The following is a 6442-nucleotide window of genomic DNA, read 5'->3' as shown; positions in this document are numbered from 1 at the left end:
ACAATTAACCCATGGGCATAAAACTAAAATCAACACATCAAACATCATGATTACGGAAGTTTAAATAAGCATAATTCTTTTATTTCATATTTAATTTCTTTTATTTTATATTTAATTGCACTTCTAATTATCGCATTTTTATTGTTATTTTATTTAATTGCACTTTTAATTATCGTACTCTTTAATTATCGCAAGTTTACTTTATCGCACTTTTATTATTCGCAATTTCATTATCGTTATTTACTTTACGCTTTAATTTAAGTCTTGTATTTATTTTATATTTTACATTAGGTTTTAACTGCGACTAAAGTCTTAAAATCGACAAACCGGTCATTAAACGGTAAAAACCCCCTTTATAATAATAATATTACTTATATATATGTATTTGTATTTTTATAAAAGTAAACTAATATAGCGTTAAGCTTTGTTTAAAGATTTCCCTGTGGAACGAACCGGACTTACTAAAAACTACACTACTGTACGATTAGGTACACTGCCTATAAGTGTTGTAGCAAGGTTTAAGTATATTCCATTCTATAAATAAATAAATATCTTGTGTAAAATTGTATCGTATTTAATAGTTTTTCCTAGTAAAATATAAACTATTTCGTATACCTTAGCTTTGACATCAAGTATTTTTGGCGCCGATGCCGGGGACTTATCTTAAAAGCCGGAAGCGCAACGCTAATATAAAAAAAAAAAGATTTTTTATTTACTTTTATTAAAATTCGCTTTTGTAAAAATACGTTTTGAATATTCGAAAATATAAAAAGAAAAACAAAAATTTATATATTTTTAAGAGTTTGTTAAAAAGTTTTATAAGTTTCTTTATTTTTATTTTAGTTTATAAAAATATAAGTTTTATTTAAATATCTTTTATTTATATTAAAACATAAAAAAAAAACACGTAAAATTTCAAACTGATCCGGAGTTGAAAACTGGAACCGGGCGACTCGCGGGGTTTGGTGTTTTTAGTTTAATTAATTTATTTAAATTGTAAAATTAGTAGTTTTATTAAATAAATAATATAAAAATAATATTTTTATAAAAATTGTACTTTTTACAACTTTTTGTATATTTTTATATTTTGTCCCTTTTTAATCGTTGTAGCGTAATATTTGTATTTTTAGCTCATATTTAATTTTAAACTTAGTTTTTGCCATAGTCATTTTTACTCCTAGATTTTTAGGCTTTGCCGTAGAATTTCTTAAGTGCTTTTTCTTTAGACTAAGATTTAGGTACTTTAGAATTTTGCGACGCCTTTTTAAGTTTTAGTTTCTTTTTAAGTTATTTCCATTTGAGATTTAGTTTTTCCTGTAAGCTTTAATATTTTTAGACACCTTTTACTATGTATCAATTATCATTCCAATTAGTAATTTCAATTTGCGATTATAATTTTAAGTTAGTTGTAGTAATAAGATTAGGTTAGTCAAGTATTTTTAAGTTTTATAAGTTTCTTTTATTTTTTTTTCGTCACCTTTTATTTTTCAACCATTTTTCTTTTTCGACCTTTTGCGACGAACTCTTTTTCTTTCTTATTTCTCGCTATTCTAGTTTTTAGGACATAGATTTTTATTTCTCGCTATTTCTCGCTTGGCCGGGGGAAAACCAATTCCCTTCACCTGCCGTTAATGTCTAGCCTTGTAACCAAACAGGCTTCTGCCGCACGGGGGCTAGAGGACACCCCTTAAGTAGGCAGGAACCACATACAAAAAGAAATAAACAATAAAAGTATGCGCGAGTAAATATTCAATTGGCATGAATCATGATTACAACTGCGACACATCCAAACGGACGGAAAATACAAAGAAAAAATAATGCGCGAAAATAAATTGGAGTGATCAAGTCCATCCATCTACATATAACATTTTTTCAATAATGTCGCGTGCCAAGTGCGTTTCACTGGTTTTCCATCTAATGTCTCGAGATGGTAGACCCCGGTGTTGCTTGCTTTTGCTACCCTATACGGACCTTCCCAGCGGGGGCCCAATTTCCCAGTATCCTCCGCATGACTTGCGTCATTCTGACGCCAAACTAAGTCCCCGCACTTATAAGAGCACGAACGCACACGCTGATTGTAGTACTTTGCAATTTTCTGCTTGTTATTGGCTTCGTTTACCGCCGCAGAGAGTCTGCGTTCTTCAAGCAGATTAAGATTTTCCCGCAAAGCTTCTGAGTTATTTTGTTCGTCAAAATTCTGTATGCGAAACGTTGGTACCCCAATCTCTGCGGGCACAACAGCTTCTGACCCGTAAACCAAACTGAATGGAGTTTCGCCAGTGCTTGCTTTCGGCGTTGTTCTATGTGCCCACAAAACTTTTGATAGTTCATCCACCCAACCAACTCTGCCATGGCCCAATCTAGCTTTGATTCCGGCCACTATATCCCGGTTGGTGACTTCGCACTGGCCATTCGCCTGCGGATGCGCAACGGAAGTAAAAGTTTGCTTAATATTAAGCTCTGCGCACCAACTATGAAAAGGATCCCCCGCAAACTGTGTACCGTTATCACTAACGATTTCGTTTGGTATGCCGAATCGACAAACAATGTCTTCCCATACAAAGTTTCGCACCCTTTTTCCCGAAATTGTTGCCAGCGGTCACGCTTCAACCCACTTCATGAAATAATCGATTGCAACAATCAAGAATTTGATGTTTCCTGCGTGTGCAGAGTATGCGTAAGATACTGACGTAAATAGCATATGGTATAAAATAAATGATAATATTACCTCGGCCTTTTGGAAATGGTCCGACTATGTCAATTGCCCATTTGCAGAATGGCCATGGCGAGGATACTGGTATCATTGGATGCGTAGGTGCCCTGCTGATAGGTGCATGTATTTGGCAGGATTCGCATTGCTTAACTATTCGCGCAGTATCTGCGTACATTGTGGGCCAATAATAACCTAGCCGCATAATTTTTGACACTATAGACCTGTGCCCCGAATGAAGAGCACATGCACCCTCATGCACCTCGCGTATAACCTCCTCTGCCTCTTTCGGACCAATACATCTTAAGTGCGGCCCTAAATAATTTTTTCGATATAGGACATCACCCTCAAGAGCATACAGTGGTGCCTTGATGCGGACCTTCTTCGCATCAACGGAATCTGCAGGTGATGTGCCGTCCCGCAGGAAAGCAATAATAGGTGTCATCCATGTTAAGCTGGATTCCTCAACAGGTGCTACCAAAGGCATCATAACAATGGATTTCGCATGCAGTTCTTCTATAAGAACTTTCTTCCCCAGATGATCAAAAGCCAAAGCAGCCAATTTGCTAAGCGCATCCGCTTTCTTATTTTGCCCCCGCATCACGTGGGAGATTTGAAAAGCTTTGAATTGGTCGGCGAGGTTATGAACAAGCGATAAATATTGCTGCATGGCAATGTCGTGCGCTTCAAAGTCCCCGCTGACTTGACTACATACCAGCTTTGAATCCACATAAGCGTGCAGGATTTTAACATTCAAATTATGCACAATGTGCATACCCGCTAACAGAGCCTCATATTCTGCTTCGTTGTTCGTAACGGCGAAATTAAACCTTAACGCATATGTATGCTCTTCGCCTTCCGGACCAGTTAAAATTACACCCGCGCCAGCTGCGCTGCAGGCACCATCGGTATATAATTCCCATGGTGACAGAGTTGGTGCATGCGTATCTTGATGTTCTGCTGATGCCTCAACATCCGCAGGTAATTCCATGAGGTAATCTGCAAGTATTTGACCCTTAACCGCTCTTCGCGAAGAAAAATTTATTTCATGCTCCCCTAACTCAACAGCCCACTTAGCCATTCGGCCAGAGATTTTAGGTTTATAAAGTACCTGAAACATAATATGATTGCGTTAGTCAATGCAGTATTCCCGGTTATTGCCGCAAATTAGGCTTTTACCAACCTGCTTGATTGGCTGATCAGTTAGAACCACAACTGAGTGTGCTTGAAAATATCGGTGCAAACGCCGCGCCGTGTGGACTAGCGCATACACTAGCTTTTCTATTGGTGCATAGTTTACTTCGCTTGCTGTCAGCGTCTTGCTTACAAAGTAGACCGGCATTTGCATCTGAGAAAACCTCAGCATTAATTGTATACGAAATAAATAATTCACTAGTAAAAGGGAATGGATTACCTTTCCGTGATCTGCGATAAGAACCGAGCTGATTGCTTCTTTTGATGCCGCAAGGTACAGCGTAAGCGTTTCTCCTGTTACTGGCGTGGTGAGTGTTGGTAATTCAGCGAGTACCTTCTTCATCTCCTGAAAGGCTGATTCCGCCTCCTGAGTCCATACAAAGTCTTTTTTCTTTAAGCAATTCTTCAAAGTATTGAAGAATGGCAATTGTCGCTCTGCGGCCTTCGACAAAAACCGCGTGATCGCCGCAAGCTTCCCGGTTAGACTCTGCACGTCTTTCTTTGTTTTTGGAGATGGCAAACTATCAATGGCTTCAATCTTTTTGGGATTTGCCTTGATTCCCCGCGTTGTCACCACATGACCTAGAAACTTGCCTTCGTCTTCCCCAAAACTACACTTGAGCGGGTTAAGCTTCATGTTTATTCTGCGTAGAGACGCAAACGTTTCTAGGATGTCCGCGAGCATTTCTTCTTCAGTGTTGCTCTTAATTACCAAGTCGTCAACGTACGCTTCAAGATTCCTGCCAATTTGGTGTTTGAATGCCGCATCAATTACGCGCTGATAGGTTGCGCTTGCGTTTTTTAATCCGACGGGCATCTTCTTATAACAGTAGATACCTTGCAGCGTATGAAAAGCAGTTTTGTCCTCATCTTCCGCAGCCATTAAGATTTGGTGATAACCTTTGTATGCATCTAGAAAACACTTGTACCGAAAACCTGACAGTGATTCCACCTTCCAATCTATCTCCGGGAGAGGATAGTTGTCCTTGGGACATGCTTTATTAATATCCTTAAAATCAACACACATCTGCCAGTTACCGTCAGCCTTTATCACTAACACAGGATTAGCAACCCATGTCTGATAGCGCACTTCCCGCAGAATGTTTGCTTTGACTAGGTTATCTACTTCTGTGCACAACCAATCACTGCGTTCAAGAGCCATATGCCGCTTCTTTTGCCTAACGGGCGTGAGTGATGGATTAACATTCAATTTATGTTCCACAATATCTCGCGGAACCCCAGTCATGTCTGATTCGCGCCACGCGAAAATATCTGCGTTTGCGAATAATATTCCATGTAGCTTAGCCTTGGTTTCAGCTGACAAACCTGCGCCAATTTTAATTCGCTTATCCGGATGTAAACGATTCGCTATGACCGCACAGTTTGCGAGTTGTTCCCTACGTTGGGAGTGCTGATAGGCACAACTGAGCCACACAACTCGGTTATTTGATGTGACGCAATCGTGGCAACGCCTCCCACGGTAGGAAACTTAATCAAGCCATGCACCACTGATGGTATAATGTTAAAACACTGTATGAAGTTTCTTCCTAGCAGCGCGTTATAACGCGAAGTCGATCGGACCACATAAAAATCAACCAACTCACGTCTGACCATCTGTGGATTCCTGTTATCCGTAAGCTCTACCATCAGCTCTATACGCCCTATCGGCCATGAGCTTTCTCCGGAGAACCCAGATAACGTGATATCAGACTGGCGTAGCTGCGTCTTAACTTCTGCAGGAAGGAAATGATAGCAATGCTCGTACATAATGTCAACGCCACTCCCAGTGTCAACATGCATGCGCTTAATTTGTACTCCGCAAGAAGGGATGCGACACTTGATGATAATCGGCTCATTAATTGTGTCGATTGACATGACAGGAGGGAAAGTAATTGGAAGAAGTTCCCAATCCTACTGATCATTATACTTTCTCCGCTGGCTAACTTTCTCTACGTCGACCATATTGATGGTTAAGTCAGCGCTTTTTGTTTTATCAACTTTTTGCCATGCGAAAGTTTTAGCCTTTGAACCTTCCTACGCAGTTTTTCCCTTATCCTTCTTAGGTGGTTTCAGGTGATCCAACTTGCCTACACGCAGTGCTTCGAGCACTCGTTCCATTAAGTTTTTACACCGATTAGTGTCATGACCGTAGTCTTCATGGAATTCACAATACTTTGTTTTATCCCGCTTACCAAATTCTGTAAGCGGAGTTGGGACCGCAAAGGTCGCGCACACTGGTTCGGTTGCCAAAATTTCTTTTGGCGTTTTGGACCAACTTTTAAGCAGCGCATAGTTCTGATTGTTGATGCCGCGCTGATTATTGTTTCGATAATTACCACTTGATTTCCCTTTATCATTCCTGATAGGACCACCGCTAGGATACCTTCCGCGAGAGTTATTGCCACGATTTTGATCACGCGAACGATCATCATCGTCTTTCCTCTCGTTGCGTGAACTAGCTGTTGGAATATCATTATCTTCGCCACTCCGCATATAGTCATGGCATTCATTAAGTGCTTTAGCATAAGTTGTTGGGAC

The sequence above is a fragment of the Rutidosis leptorrhynchoides genome, chromosome 10, assembly GCF_046630445.1.
Source record: "Rutidosis leptorrhynchoides isolate AG116_Rl617_1_P2 chromosome 10, CSIRO_AGI_Rlap_v1, whole genome shotgun sequence".
NCBI classification, from domain to species: Eukaryota; Viridiplantae; Streptophyta; class Magnoliopsida; order Asterales; family Asteraceae; genus Rutidosis; species Rutidosis leptorrhynchoides.
This window is presented reverse-complemented; position numbering follows the sequence as displayed.